The sequence below is a fragment of the Lepisosteus platostomus genome (genome assembly GCF_059453375.1).
Source record: "Lepisosteus platostomus isolate fLepPlt1 chromosome 5 unlocalized genomic scaffold, fLepPlt1.hap1 SUPER_5_unloc_2, whole genome shotgun sequence".
In the NCBI taxonomy this organism is placed as follows: Eukaryota; Metazoa; Chordata; class Actinopteri; order Semionotiformes; family Lepisosteidae; genus Lepisosteus; species Lepisosteus platostomus.
The window spans coordinates 42119-58742 of record NW_028291472.1 but is presented as its reverse complement, the minus strand read 5'-3'; the positions used below and the strand labels follow the sequence as shown (position 1 = coordinate 58742).

The following is a 16624-nucleotide window of genomic DNA, read 5'->3' as shown; positions in this document are numbered from 1 at the left end:
CATCAGAGAATGGAATCCCGGAAGTTTCAAATAACTTCTTTTAATACAGGTTCAAGCAAACCTGAAAGTTAGGGAGTTTCCGGACACTTTTGTTTTATTAAAAAGTGTCTGAAGCCTGAAAATGTAATTTGAAAAAAAAAAACGCTATTGGACATTAGCAGGTACTTTTTGTAACGATTTGCTATTTCATGCTGGAAAACAAAGGAAACAGACCCAATGTTTGCTTTTAGGTGCGGTTCATTACATAATAGACATCTATTACTGAGGAGCTTGAATAAAATTTACACGAGCCAGGTAGAAGTCGAACCTACAATCTTATGATTCAAAATCAGATGCGTTATTTATTAAACTGCTGGTATTTCACATAACCGGAATTCCCCCATAGTGTGCTCAGCGTCGCTACTAGTAATATACCGCCCCGTCTAAAATTTAAAAGTGAGAAACATGTGTTTTCCGATTTTTTATGATTTTTAAAATATTATTTCTTTAAATCAGACAAAGGGTTTATGTTTCGCACTGGAATTCCGATTGATTGAGAATTCAAAGAAAGACTGTTTTCTTCCACAACACCGTATAATTATTACATCCACCAGACTCTCCAACTTCTCCAGACCTTGGTGGGTGAGCATTTACTCCGATAAATTAGGTCACGTATCATGTTAAATCACCTCTTCTCAACACAACATTTCCTGGTGCACGTTTTCTCTATGAAAAAAAAGACATTTTTCCCTTGCACGATTTCTCGTTTTTTTATCAAAGCGTACAGAAATAAAAAAGAAGAAGAAATAGTGTTGCAAAAGAACTCTGTCGCCCTTGGGAGATGTCAAACGCATTGGACATGAAAAATGCCGGATAAAAGCCAGTTCTCTTCGTTTCTCAGTGTCGGGGCTGCTACTGTATGTAAAAGAGGCAATTTGCTCTGAGAGCAGGTTCAGCGCTTTCTGAACGCAGATGTCTCAGAGCGGTGTGTCCAAGAGGCTGTAAAAGGTGATGGTGGTCCTGTCACCGTAGCTTATTTGGTTAAAGTGCCTCTTTATTAAACAAAAGAACCGAGATTCAAATCCCAGCCGTGTCTTTCTTCCTATCTTGTAGTACACAACGTACCATCTTGGGCACTCACAAAGGGCTTGATTTCGTTAAATGCATGTGTTCATTTCCTTTCTGGAAAACTTGTTTTTGATGAAATTCACACAGATTGTGAAACATGAAATTCAGTTCTTGGTTATCAGTGCAGAAGAAATATTACCGGCTGGCAAAATAAATGGTAAGAGATTATTTTTTTTTGATTCGAGAAGAGACTCCATCAGTCAGTCTCTGTGGCGCAATCAGTTAGCGTGTTTAGCTATTAACCGAAAGGTTGGTGGTTCAAGTCCACCCAGGGATGGGTTTCTTCTGTGATGTAAACATTGTTTTCACATAGGTCGATTGGATTTCTCAGCTAAACCATAGCCATTTTAATATTTGTAGGAAATGTGACTGTTCAACACTTGTCAAAAATGTCCAATAATGCCCAACATCGCAACTCCCCAGAAAACCATATTCACCCAAGAAAAATGATCGTTGAATCGTCATTTATACTCCCGTCACATCCTCTGCTGAAATATTTTAAAAATACAATGCAGATTTGTTTGAGAACTTGACAAGCATTGTTTTGTTAGCACTGTGCAGTTGGATTTTGATATTTGAAAATATTTACCTTAATTTTAAACTGTAAATACTGTACAATCTATTGTAATTGTGTTGTAATATTAAAATATGTTAGCTGAGGATGCAAAGGGGTGAAAGGGAAAGGTCAGAGGGTATAGTAACAACAAGGTTAGGATTGGTGGAGGTGGTAGGGGTGTTGATGGTTTTTCTCTGTAGAGGATGATTGAGTTTTTTATCCTTCTCTGAAGTGAGAAACTGGAAGAGTGCAGTTGAGAGATCTGATGAGGTTAGTTATAAAAGGAAGTTGATGTGGAGCTGTTAGCCGTAAGAATTCCTTAATGTCTTTGATGTTGTCATCAAAGATAAACTGCAGTAAGCAAAGATAAAAAGAAAATTATCTGTGCATACTGCCCTGTCTTTCTAACACCTGAAGAAGGCTCCACGGCCAACACGTCGTGTTTCCTTTCTTCTCTTTTCAGCATGGAATAACCCTTTACTTGTTCCTTTGCAGCCTACGCATGCTGACGCAGCTACTCACCTGATATTTAACATTCCTATAATCACAACTATGAATGTCCACTGTGGGTATTTTTTCCATGATTATTTATTCTATCATTGAAGCATATTTTATGTCATACTGAAGTGTCATAATCACCGATTTTTTTTTTCATTTAGAAAGTCAGAAAATGATAAATCACTATGAATTGCATTAAGCCTGTTCTGATCTAGAGTTTCTATATACTTTAACATGCCATGTTCACAATGTCACAACTCAGAAATGCAACAGTGAAGTGTTGTAATTACCAATGTACATAGTGTTGGAACATTGAGATGTTTTGGTAATGAGGAAGGAGGGACATGCCATGTTCACAGGGTCATATTTGAAAAAATGGCACTGTAAAATTTCCTAAAGTTCAGGATTTTGATAATCTGTTCCATTGTCTCTCACACCTCAGTGTCAGAATTTTTAGATGTTTTTATAACCAGGGGGTAGGTTTATAGCAAGAAGCAGGAAGTGCCATCACCCGTTGCTCATCCTCGGTTAACCATATATTCTCATATGCCATGTTCTAAATGTCCCATTTATATTAAAAAGTTCTTGTAAAATGCAAGATTTTAAGACTTTTTATGATCAGAAGGCAAGGTCGTGGTAAATATGCAGAAAGTGCCTGTGAACTTATGTTTTGCCTTTGTCTTATTTTCTTATTGTGTTTGTGTTATTGTGAGTTTTGAAAATTGGTTTACAATTTTCTGAAATGTATTTCACACAAAAATGTTATTTGGATAGTCACTACTTACATATTCCCATTTACTGAGGATAAATACAGTAATCCATCCTGATTAGTACTTTTAAAAATTACTGTAAAGAGCCATCTACAGGCGAAAGGCGGCATAACAACACAGCAGCAGCATTAAAGGCAGAAGAAGAAGCTGGCGAATAAGAAGCCAGCTTCAGCCTCGTTAATGCAATACCATTGGGTGAGGTGGAAAAATATTTCTTGCTCTGAATCCTAACATTTTTATAGGAGGTGTTCTAGTACTTCTTGCCTCAGATAAAATTGCCAATACACTTAATTTCTACTCCATCAATATCAGCAGCGTTATCGGTACTGAGTCCTAAATGTACGTCCTGTCATCATATAAAATGTCAAAAGTTTCGACTGCATTCAACTGATCAAATTTCTCTTCGATGACAGTTATAATTTTATCCAAAATACATCCGAAACAAATTTGCACTGTTTTTTTTTTTTTTTTTAATCCAGAAGAGCATCATCATGAGACTCAAAACATACCTGTTTTTTCTTCTTTCCAGGAGGAAGGATTGTTCAGATTCAAACATTGGTCCAAAATCAATGTACTCTCCTATCGCTGTTGCTTCTTTAAATCCTTCATTTGAATGTCGATATTGAGGGATGATATCGTACAAATTGTGGTTTTCTTTTAAAGCAAATTATATTAAAATATGAGCCTCTGTTATAGTTGTCTTGGAAGTTTCGGAAGGTATAATAGACCCCCTTGTGCCCTCAGCTAAAATATGATAAAATATAACAAAATGTATTTACATAGAACAGCATTTATGGTTACATGTATATTACAATTAAGATAAATATACAAAAGTATTAAAATACAAATGTACAGTCCTAGCATAATCATGCTGTCCAACTGTCTTTTTTGCTTGTCAAGTTCTCCAACAAATCTGTGTCGTAATTTTAAATATTCTAACTAAGGATGCATCGAGAGCATAAATGAATTCTTCTGCTAGCCGTTCGAAGATCAAAGTCCTTGGCTGAATATGATGTCCTTGAATGTTGGTCATTATTGGCCATTCCCAGTGATATTGACTTACATACTTAATTGTTTAACAAAAACATTCACATTTCTTGCAAATATCAAGTGGGTTAAGGTTTTGCTAAGAAATCCGAATAAGTAGAGATGAGGTTTACATTGCAATATTGAGAAGTGCATTTCTGGGTGGGCTCAAACCACTAACCTTTTAATTAACAGAGACTCACGTGTGTCCCTTTTCTCCATTTGCAAGCTTAAAAAAAAGAAAATAATGCTTTTTTCTTACCAGCCTGCGATATACAAGGCAAGATTTGTATTTCATCTTTAACAAGCTGTATGAATTTCATGAAAAGCAAGTTGTTCCAGAAAGAAAATGAAAACTTGCGTTAAACAAAATCAAGCTGTACGTAATCATCCATAGTGATACATTTTGTAAGACAAGACAGGAAGAAAAGCACTGCTGGGATTTAAGCATCTCCTGTTTAAGAGGAAAGCATGTTAACCAAATCAGCCAAAGTGCCCTCAGTGTATCAACACCATGTCTGAGTCAGTGATTGCAGCTGACTGTCACTGGAGGACAGTTCATCGTGAACAAGTCAGCCTGCATAATGAGGGGGAAGAGACTGACTTCTGTGATGCAGTATCGACAGATACTAACCTTCTGTCCAACTGTTCTCTGCTGCATTCTGGAGTAGCAGGTAAATATTGGTTTCCATGCGTGTGTAGGGGTTTTGTGTATTTACTGGGACAATTATTAATTGTAGCAGTAAGTCACAAAATGATTCTTTGATGGCTATTAGAAAACCGACTTTGCGGGTCAACTCATTAACGCTCACACACAGATACTAATACACTTATTAATACATAAAATGTGCATATAAACATAACATATCTTAAGAGTGTGGGTTAGCAGAATACAAAAGGTATATATTAAATCATGAAGAGTTCCAAACCAAGAGGGACATACATTCAGTATACCATTCATTTAGACTGTTTCGTAAATGAACTGGGATTACAACTTCTACACTAGATACTCAAAAGCAAGTACATCACTCATAGGTATTAGATTGATATCAATTGTGGTTGAGGTAACAATTGAATTCTCGAGCTGTAATGCAGAATGTTGAATACTCATCCGATCTGTGTGGATTCAGATCTCCCGCAGACACAAAGAAGCAATCGGCACTCTCTGGCTCGGTGCCAGGCAGTGGCCGGTGCGGCTGGTGAGAAGGAGAGGAGGGAGAGATTCCTGCTGCGATGCGCTGCTGATGCTCTTTGAAGACCGGCTAGTTAGTGTTGGCTGAAACTAGCAGAGCTTGTGCACATGGAAAGTGACTACGGGTCCAAGCCAGTCACACTCTTTAGATGGGAAGAAGACTAGTTCGTTCCCGATGTAGCGCTAGTCCTGAATCCTGAGATTCAGCTGTCGACAGTTCCAACCGTAGTTCACTCGTTGATCAGGCGAGCTTTGAAGGTGGAGTACCCGTGGTTCACGGGGCTTGCTGCTGGGCTAACCTCGGGCGGATCCTTTGGTTATGCGTGGGCAACCTCCGTTCTCGACTCTTAAAACAAAGTTAAGTCCTGGCACTCGGACACACTGGCCGTCACGTGATTGTCCGAGCTGAGTCTGAGAACGTCCTGGAGGGGCACCTTCTGGGCATCGTGCTGCCTGTTTTATCTGGAGGAACTACGGTAGTTCAGTGGCTTAAAGTTCCGCGGGCATTCGAGACCCACGTGGGGTTACCCTGCCCTACCAGTTCCTGATTGGCTGATTGAGGTGGAGGATGAGTAACAGTGACCTCTGACCTTAGGGTTGTAAACCTTGGGATGAACCTCTCCCATGGAATCTCCCAGACAGTAAGGCGCCAGAGATGACCACTTATTAGGGTGGCTGGTGAATCTCAGCCTTGGGAGCTGTTCCTTATCAGGAAACTCTATCAGCTAGAAAAACACCTTAAATGTGAACCAGATGGAATGGCCTCTCTGTATCCAGCTGCACTGAGATGAGGGAGAGAGGGACTGGCAAGGGAGCAGCAAACTTAATTCCTGTATTTTAAATACGCCTTGCCGCTACAGAAGTGTCCTTAGAAGAAAAACATCTTCTATGATAGTGGTACAGTCCATCACACCCCTCCTATAGCCTTTCAAAGAGAAACAAAACTGACAACAAAGTATGTCTATGTGTGGTAATCAACCAGGTCTTACAAACATTCTTAAACCCTTCCACCTCCTTTCATTGCAAATGATTTGTACATGTTAGAAGGTTAATTTTGGCTTCTGATATTATGGTGGATTAAGAGTCCTGAAATCTTTGTAGAAGTACAAAGATGAAAGAAAGGGCAGTGTAATCATGGCCAAGAGAAGGCAAATGTTGGACTATCTGCTTGGATTGAATGGAGCAAAACGTAGGCAACTCCTTGAGCAGAACCTGCTTCATCCTTCAGACTGGGGTTTCTGAAGATCTGTACATTTGAACTTTCAAAGTGACTAAAGTAAAGGAGTTTTCCCTTTTTACTACATAATTCCCACAGATCAACACTAACAAGCCTAATTCCAGACAGGATTCAATCACTGTCTCTCAGGCATCCCAGCAGTGGATTTCATGACTTCAGAAAGCCATCTTCACCAGTGGAGAACTCAATGCTCTGAGGTTTACTGGCAGAGTCTCACACTGGGTAATGTTATATGTTGATAAATAATGTCCTATGGAATTCTACTATTGATAAATTCTACTATGGAACTGCGATGTGTCTTGAAAAAAATCTTCTATGATAGTGGTACAGTCCAGCACAGCCTTTAAAAGAGAAAAAAAAAACAAGGTAAGTCTGTGGTGTAATCAACTAGGTCTTGCAAACATACTTAACCTCTTCCAGCTACCAACATTACAAATGCTGTTTACACATTGATGGTTATTTTTGGCTTCTGATATTATGGTGGATAAAGAGCCCTGGAATCTTTGTAGAAGGACAAAAGAAGGAAAGAAAGGGCAGTGTAACCATGGCCAAGAGAAGGGAAATGTTGGGGAGAGCTTTTTTCATTCACTTTTTATCATTGTTTTTCCAGCCCAACAAAGATCAACATATATGAGCAGGCATCCTGTGCCAAATCCAATCTGCCTTCCTTCCAAGCATACAGGAATGTGAGTGAATTAAATATTGACATATGAAAATACACAAAAATATGCAATCACACTGTAGTGTGCTTTCTGAAGGCACCAGTTCTGTAGGGTTTGGGCATTTACTGGGACAATTATTAATTGTAGCAGTAAATCACAAAATTGATTCTTTTGATGGCTTTAGAATCCAACCATGCGACGTAACTCAAACAACGCACACACACAGGTACTAATACACGAGGATACATTTATTAATACATAGAATATGCATATAAACCTAACAGATCTTATCGAGAGGGTTATCAGAATACAAAAGGTATATATTCAATCAGTTACAAAGTGTTACACATATCAAAAGGACATACGTTCAATATATAATTCATTTAGACCGTTTCGTAAATGAACTTGGTTATAACTTCTACATTAGATACTCAAAACAAGTACATAACTCTTAGGAATTAAATTGATATCAACTGGTTGGGATAACAATTGAATTCTCGAGCAGTAATGCAGTGAAGTTGAATACTCATCCAATCTCTGGGGATTCAGATATCCTGCGGACTCAAAGAAACAGTTGCAGGCTGTTGCTGTCCAATCCGCGCTCTCTGGCTTGGTGCCAGGCTGTGCTGTGCGGCTTGCGACGGTGCGCTGCTGATGCTCACTGACCGGCTAGTTAGTGTTGGCTTTAACTAGCAAAGTTTGCGCACAGGTGAAAAGATGACTGTGGGTCCCAGCAAGTCAGGAAGAAGACCAGTTCGTTCCTGATGAAGCGCTAGTTCTGAATAGTGATTCAGCTATCCACAGTTCCAACCTGTTCACGAGGCCTGCTACTGGTGCTAACCTCGGGTGGATCCTCTGGTTACTCTCTGGCAACCTCCGCTCTAGACTCTTAGAACAAAGGAAAGTTCTGGCACTCGGACACACTGGCCGTTCCGTGGTTGTCTGGGAAAAGTCTCAGGATGGTCAGGAGGCGCTCTGCGAGAATGTCCTGCCCTTGGGAGCCTTCTGCTCCTGGGCCGTCCTGCCCTGGAATTCTCCTTTGAATTCCCTTTAGAAAAGTCCACAGAATTCTCCTGAATCTTACTACAGGCTCTCTGTGTTTCTTGTTTTTACCTGGAGGAACTTCAGCTCATTGATTGGTGAAAGTTCCATGGGCATCAGAGTCCCACGTGGGTTACTTGGCCCTACCAGTCCCTGATTGGTTGATCAAGGTGAGATATGAGTCATTTACTCCTGACACCTAGGAATGCAGTCCAGATGTCCATCTGGCACTCCCTAGACAGATAGGCGCCAATGGATGACCATTGATCATGATAGCCAGGCTTAGCTAAGTGCATCCCCCTTTGGGAGCTGTCCCTTATCAAAGGAAACCTTAAATCAGCCTGCATGAATAGTTTCTCTGTGGCTGCACCACAGAGATGAACAGAGATGGGGCCTCATTTGGGAAGGCTCAGAACACTTAATTCTTTCTTATTAATAAGCCTCGCTGCTACAACACATATGCAGTTTGAGCAAACATAAGACAATAACCAAGTACCACAAACTACAAGGCATCTAGTATCATTAGCAGTTCAGGTGGGGAGCTGCATCACCATGTGTAGGCTGCAAAGGAACAAGTAATAGGTCTATTCCATGCTTAAAAGAAAAGAAAGAAAACAACATTTCGGCCGTGGAGCCCTCACACCTGAAGAAGGCTCCACAGCTGAAACGTTGTGTTTTCTTTCTTCTCTTTTCATCTAGTGTCATTAGCCTTTTAACAGTTCCTGTCAAAATAAAATAGAAATGGATAACATTCTAGAGAGAGTTTGAAATACCAAGGTACAATTTAAAACATATCTCTTCCACTACAACCACAATATTTTGGAGAGATCGTTGAACCTCACTGTTCTGACATGTCCATTAGCCTCCGTCCTGCTTCAGCAATGAATGTGGCGGGGCACATTCTGAGGGAGATGAGGTCAATCATGTGTCAGGAAAACCACGCTATGCTTTTTTTTGAGATCCTGAAAAGGACAGAAGGGCCATGTATATGTGTGCAGCTGGATATGTAATTACAGGTGGCGTAGCAGATTCTGCTGAAGCCCCACTGCCTGGTGTGGACGGTAGCTGTGTATATTGCAGCAGAATTGTGCATGTGAGATCAAGGGGGCATGTCATGTGTTTCATCACTTCACTCCCTTCAGTAGCACATGATTCCCTGAGTTCGTTGGATGACTTGTGGACCGATCTTTCACGATGAAGAATTCCTTAAGAAGAATAGATCTCGGCCCACCATCCCAATGCCTCCGTCTCAAAACAGCAACCTCCCACTGCCCTTAGTCTGCAAGGCAGTCCTTTCAAATGCGATGACAACGCCTAGAACTTCGTTGCCTTTTGTACGAGCTGAACTTTTGTGCTCATCAATTCAACGCTCTTTCCATCAACTCATCTTGTCTTTTGACGCTTCGTGTTTTGCGCTCCTTTGACTATCGGCATATCGGGTGACTGCAAACACTGAAGTTCTTGCTTTCGGAGTGTGGAACATTGTTTTCAAGTGATCGCTGTTCTGTCATGTTGACGCCGAGTGAATCTTTCTTTGGCAACATGGGCAGGCTGACAGCAGTGCGAGCGAAAGTAATGGCAAATTTCTTGACTTATTTCTGAATGTGAATGTTCTTTAGAAAAGGGATGCGGCGTTGCTTCTCGCCCGTGTAAAGGTCACGCATTCCAGATGTGGTTATGAGCGAACAGTTGCCGCAAGTGTTTGAAAAGAGCAAGAGAGGAAGCAGCCCTGCCCCGCGTGAGGATCAAACTCAGGCCCTTCAGATGAAGAGACTGACGCACTACCAATTACGCCAACAAACCCAGCTGCAGGACACACACCGGAAAGTTTGCCTCACATGGATTTCAGTCGCCCGTTCCCTAATCTTTAGACGCCCTCTGCTGAATGTTGCATTTGCCTTTTGATCTCACCGATACATTTTTGGTCTGTTTCTGTTGTGAGTCCGTCTTTCAGATCTCACCTAGCACAAGTCTCTCTGGCTGAAGTGGCCTCTCTGCTTCAGCATCGTGCCCTCACTCAGCCATTAAAAATGTCACTCGGACTTCTGACAAGCTGACATGAAATGTCAAGAGAGAGTGGCGGAGACGCTTAAGCCAGAGAGAAGATGAAAAGGGGGCGTGGCTGCGAAACGCTTGACAGCTGCACGATGCTCTCCCTGCAAGGCGTGACCACAGGCTAAAGGACACCTTTTGGCACATCAAGCTCTAAGCACACACCTGGAGGATGCGGGAATTGATCCTGCTACCTCCCACATGCAAAGCAAGCGCTGTACCATACAAACCAACCCCCCTCGCTGGGGCTTATGCCTCGGCGTCACCTAGTGCCGCTTGTTCCCCTCTTACCGGGCACAGTTCACTGCCCTTCGTCTACAAGGCAGTCGTGTAATTGCGGCTTTCTTGACTTATTGATGAAGGTCTGACTGGACGAGCGAATGACGCCTCTCCCCCATCCTCAAGCTCGCTGACAGGTTGAAATGGAAAGTGCTGCTGTGGCTCGTTGGTCTAGTGGTATGATTCTCGCTTAGGGTGCGAGAGGTCCCGGGTTCAACTCCCGGACGAGCCCTTGTGTGCTCTTTTCCTCCTCTTCCACAAGACTGGGAACTGATATCCACATCACTTCGCAGCGTCTGCTTATGGCAAACGATGGAATGTGACTAATGACTGAACGAGCCTGGTGAATTCTCATCACGTGGCACAATGAGAGCGTGCAGTCAGCTGTCCGAGGCGGCAACCTCATTGCTCGTTCAAAAGAACACGTACTGAAAACTCATCACCACTATGTCGTAGATGAGCACCGCGATCGCTTGTTGTCATGCGTCCTTACTTGGGAAATGCAGAAGCAAAAACTGCCCTCTCTCAGCCACCGAAACGTGTGCGGCTCGCCTTGCGCTCTCTGCGCCTCGCATATTTGTGGAGCTGTCTGCTCTTCTTTCTGTTGAAGTAATCAAGCTACGGGGCGTCCTGCAGCCTATGATGTTCTCACTGAGAGCTTTCAAGATTTGAAGGAAAACTACGAGCTTGATTGCTCAAGTCGAACGAATGTGATTGTTAAGCAATCGATGATCAAAAGCACGTCTTCTAACAATTCGTGAGAGTATTATCAGCACTGTTTTCACTCGGATATACTTTTCACTTGCTAAGCTGACAAATTGGACGAGAAAATGCCCGAGACGCACTCAGTGCAGACTGAGGTTGGGAAGGAGGTGTGGCCCTTCAACGCTTGACAATTGAAGGACATTCTCTCCGCAACGGAGGAGCACCTGTCAGAAGTCACAGAGGCTAAATGAGAGCACCAGGCTCCTGGAGCTCTAAACTCAGACCTGGAGGATGCGGGCATCAATCCCGCTACCTCTCGCATGCTAAGCGAGCGCTCTACCATTTGAGCTCATCCCCCTCAATTCATGCTTCTCGGCATCATGTCTTACCGCCTCTGCCCCTCTTACCGGGCACCGCCCACTGCCCTTGGTCTGCAAGGCAGTCCTTTCAAGTGCGATGACGACGCTGGGACCTTCGTTGCCTATTGTACGAGCTGAACTTTTGTGCTCATCAATTCAACGCTCTTTCCATCAACTCATCTTGTCTTTTGACGCTTCGTGTTTTGCGCTCCTTTGACTATCGGCATATCGGGTGACTGCAAACACTGAAGTTCTTGCTTTCGGAGTGTGGAACATTGTTTTCAAGTGATCGCTGTTCTGTCATGTTGACGCCGAGTGAATCTTTCTTTGGCAACATGGGCAGGCTGACAGCAGTGCGAGCGAAAGTAATGGCAAATTTCTTGACTTATTTCTGAATGTGAATGTTCTTTAGAAAAGGGATGCGGCGTTGCTTCTCGCCCGTGTAAAGGTCACGCATTCCAGACGTGGTTATGAGCGAACAGTTGCCGCAAGTGTTTGAAAAGAGCAAGAGAGGAAGCAGCCCTGCCCCGCGTGAGGATCAAACTCAGGCCCTTCAGATGAAGAGACTGACGCACTACCAATTACGCCAACAAACCCAGCTGCAGGACACACACCGGAAAGTTTGCCTCACATGGATTTCAGTCGCCCGTTCCCTAATCTTTAGACGCCCTCTGCTGAATGTTGCATTTGCCTTTTGATCTCACCGATACATTTTTGGTCTGTTTCTGTTGTGAGTCCGTCTTTCAGATCTCACCTAGCACAAGTCTCTCTGGCTGAAGTGGCCTCTCTGCTTCAGCATCGTGCCCTCACTCAGCCATTAAAAATGTCACTCGGACTTCTGACAAGCTGACATGAAATGTCAAGAGAGAGTGGCGGAGACGCTTAAGCCAGAGAGAAGATGAAAAGGGGGCGTGGCTGCGAAACGCTTGACAGCTGCACGATGCTCTCCCTGCAAGGCGTGACCACAGGCTAAAGGACACCTTTTGGCACATCAAGCTCTAAGCACACACCTGGAGGATGCGGGAATTGATCCTGCTACCTCCCACATGCAAAGCAAGCGCTGTACCATACAAACCAACCCCCCTCGCTGGGGCTTATGCCTCGGCGTCACCTAGTGCCGCTTGTTCCCCTCTTACCGGGCACAGTTCACTGCCCTTCGTCTACAAGGCAGTCGTGTAATTGCGGCTTTCTTGACTTATTGATGAAGGTCTGACTGGACGAGCGAATGACGCCTCTCCCCCATCCTCAAGCTCGCTGACAGGTTGAAATGGAAAGTGCTGCTGTGGCTCGTTGGTCTAGTGGTATGATTCTCGCTTAGGGTGCGAGAGGTCCCGGGTTCAACTCCCGGACGAGCCCTTGTGTGCTCTTTTCCTCCTCTTCCACAAGACTGGGAACTGATATCCACATCACTTCGCAGCGTCTGCTTATGGCAAACGATGGAATGTGACTAATGACTGAACGAGCCTGGTGAATTCTCATCACGTGGCACAATGAGAGCGTGCAGTCAGCTGTCCGAGGCGGCAACCTCATTGCTCGTTCAAAAGAACACGTACTGAAAACTCATCACCACTATGTCGTAGATGAGCACCGCGATCGCTTGTTGTCATGCGTCCTTACTTGGGAAATGCAGAAGCAAAAACTGCCCTCTCTCAGCCACCGAAACGTGTGCGGCTCGCCTTGCGCTCTCTGCGCCTCGCATATTTGTGGAGCTGTCTGCTCTTCTTTCTGTTGAAGTAATCAAGCTACGGGGCGTCCTGCAGCCTATGATGTTCTCACTGAGAGCTTTCAAGATTTGAAGGAAAACTACGAGCTTGATTGCTCAAGTCGAACGAATGTGATTGTTAAGCAATCGATGATCAAAAGCACGTCTTCTAACAATTCGTGAGAGTATTATCAGCACTGTTTTCACTCGGATATACTTTTCACTTGCTAAGCTGACAAATTGGACGAGAAAATGCCGGAGACACACTCAGTGCAGACTGAGGTTGGGAAGGAGGTGTGGCCCTTCAACGCTTGACAATTGAAGGACATTCTCTCCGCAACGGAGGAGCACCTGTCAGAAGTCACAGAGGCTAAATGAGAGCACCAGGCTCCTGGAGCTCTAAACTCAGACCTGGAGGATGCGGGCATCAATCCCGCTACCTCTCGCATGCTAAGCGAGCGCTCTACCATTTGAGCTCATCCCCCTCAATTCATGCTTCTCGGCATCATGTCTTACCGCCTCTGCCCCTCTTACCGGGCACCGCCCACTGCCCTTGGTCTGCAAGGCAGTCCTTTCAAGTGCGATGACGACGCTGGGACCTTCGTTGCCTATTGTACGAGCTGAACTTTTGTGCTCATCAATTCAACGCTCTTTCCATCAACTCATCTTGTCTTTTGACGCTTCGTGTTTTGCGCTCCTTTGACTATCGGCATATCGGGTGACTGCAAACACTGAAGTTCTTGCTTTCGGAGTGTGGAACATTGTTTTCAAGTGATCGCTGTTCTGTCATGTTGACGCCGAGTGAATCTTTCTTTGGCAACATGGGCAGGCTGACAGCAGTGCGAGCGAAAGTAATGGCAAATTTCTTGACTTATTTCTGAATGTGAATGTTCTTTAGAAAAGGGATGCGGCGTTGCTTCTCGCCCGTGTAAAGGTCACGCATTCCAGACGTGGTTATGAGCGAACAGTTGCCGCAAGTGTTTGAAAAGAGCAAGAGAGGAAGCAGCCCTGCCCCGCGTGAGGATCAAACTCAGGCCCTTCAGATGAAGAGACTGACGCACTACCAATTACGCCAACAAACCCAGCTGCAGGACACACACCGGAAAGTTTGCCTCACATGGATTTCAGTCGCCCGTTCCCTAATCTTTAGACGCCCTCTGCTGAATGTTGCATTTGCCTTTTGATCTCACCGATACATTTTTGGTCTGTTTCTGTTGTGAGTCCGTCTTTCAGATCTCACCTAGCACAAGTCTCTCTGGCTGAAGTGGCCTCTCTGCTTCAGCATCGTGCCCTCACTCAGCCATTAAAAATGTCACTCGGACTTCTGACAAGCTGACATGAAATGTCAAGAGAGAGTGGCGGAGACGCTTAAGCCAGAGAGAAGATGAAAAGGGGGCGTGGCTGCGAAACGCTTGACAGCTGCACGATGCTCTCCCTGCAAGGCGTGACCACAGGCTAAAGGACACCTTTTGGCACATCAAGCTCTAAGCACACACCTGGAGGATGCGGGAATTGATCCTGCTACCTCCCACATGCAAAGCAAGCGCTGTACCATACAAACCAACCCCCCTCGCTGGGGCTTATGCCTCGGCGTCACCTAGTGCCGCTTGTTCCCCTCTTACCGGGCACAGTTCACTGCCCTTCGTCTACAAGGCAGTCGTGTAATTGCGGCTTTCTTGACTTATTGATGAAGGTCTGACTGGACGAGCGAATGACGCCTCTCCCCCATCCTCAAGCTCGCTGACAGGTTGAAATGGAAAGTGCTGCTGTGGCTCGTTGGTCTAGTGGTATGATTCTCGCTTAGGGTGCGAGAGGTCCCGGGTTCAACTCCCGGACGAGCCCTTGTGTGCTCTTTTCCTCCTCTTCCACAAGACTGGGAACTGATATCCACATCACTTCGCAGCGTCTGCTTATGGCAAACGATGGAATGTGACTAATGACTGAACGAGCCTGGTGAATTCTCATCACGTGGCACAATGAGAGCGTGCAGTCAGCTGTCCGAGGCGGCAACCTCATTGCTCGTTCAAAAGAACACGTACTGAAAACTCATCACCACTATGTCGTAGATGAGCACCGCGATCGCTTGTTGTCATGCGTCCTTACTTGGGAAATGCAGAAGCAAAAACTGCCCTCTCTCAGCCACCGAAACGTGTGCGGCTCGCCTTGCGCTCTCTGCGCCTCGCATATTTGTGGAGCTGTCTGCTCTTCTTTCTGTTGAAGTAATCAAGCTACGGGGCGTCCTGCAGCCTATGATGTTCTCACTGAGAGCTTTCAAGATTTGAAGGAAAACTACGAGCTTGATTGCTCAAGTCGAACGAATGTGATTGTTAAGCAATCGATGATCAAAAGCACGTCTTCTAACAATTCGTGAGAGTATTATCAGCACTGTTTTCACTCGGATATACTTTTCACTTGCTAAGCTGACAAATTGGACGAGAAAATGCCGGAGACACACTCAGTGCAGACTGAGGTTGGGAAGGAGGTGTGGCCCTTCAACGCTTGACAATTGAAGGACATTCTCTCCGCAACGGAGGAGCACCTGTCAGAAGTCACAGAGGCTAAATGAGAGCACCAGGCTCCTGGAGCTCTAAACTCAGACCTGGAGGATGCGGGCATCAATCCCGCTACCTCTCGCATGCTAAGCGAGCGCTCTACCATTTGAGCTCATCCCCCTCAATTCATGCTTCTCGGCATCATGTCTTACCGCCTCTGCCCCTCTTACCGGGCACCGCCCACTGCCCTTGGTCTGCAAGGCAGTCCTTTCAAGTGCGATGACGACGCTGGGACCTTCGTTGCCTATTGTACGAGCTGAACTTTTGTGCTCATCAATTCAACGCTCTTTCCATCAACTCATCTTGTCTTTTGACGCTTCGTGTTTTGCGCTCCTTTGACTATCGGCATATCGGGTGACTGCAAACACTGAAGTTCTTGCTTTCGGAGTGTGGAACATTGTTTTCAAGTGATCGCTGTTCTGTCATGTTGACGCCGAGTGAATCTTTCTTTGGCAACATGGGCAGGCTGACAGCAGTGCGAGCGAAAGTAATGGCAAATTTCTTGACTTATTTCTGAATGTGAATGTTCTTTAGAAAAGGGATGCGGCGTTGCTTCTCGCCCGTGTAAAGGTCACGCATTCCAGACGTGGTTATGAGCGAACAGTTGCCGCAAGTGTTTGAAAAGAGCAAGAGAGGAAGCAGCCCTGCCCCGCGTGAGGATCAAACTCAGGCCCTTCAGATGAAGAGACTGACGCACTACCAATTACGCCAACAAACCCAGCTGCAGGACACACACCGGAAAGTTTGCCTCACATGGATTTCAGTCGCCCGTTCCCTAATCTTTAGACGCCCTCTGCTGAATGTTGCATTTGCCTTTTGATCTCACCGATACATTTTTGGTCTGTTTCTGTTGTGAGTCCGTCTTTCAGATCTCACCTAGCACAAG

General features: G+C 44.7%; 3 non-coding genes across 3 annotated transcripts; all 3 read left to right on the top strand.

Annotated features, from left to right (window-relative positions):
• The first annotated feature begins 10580 nt into the window (after window positions 1-10580).
• trnap-agg (transfer RNA proline (anticodon AGG)) lies at window positions 10581-10652 on the top strand. Its single transcript has one exon. It is a non-coding gene; the product is annotated as a tRNA-Pro (tRNA).
• Window positions 10653-12768: 2116 nt separating this feature from the next.
• trnap-agg (transfer RNA proline (anticodon AGG)) lies at window positions 12769-12840 on the top strand. Its single transcript has one exon. It is a non-coding gene; the product is annotated as a tRNA-Pro (tRNA).
• A 2116-nt stretch (window positions 12841-14956) lies between these two features.
• trnap-agg (transfer RNA proline (anticodon AGG)) lies at window positions 14957-15028 on the top strand. Its single transcript has one exon. It is a non-coding gene; the product is annotated as a tRNA-Pro (tRNA).
• The last annotated feature ends 1596 nt before the right edge of the window (window positions 15029-16624 follow it).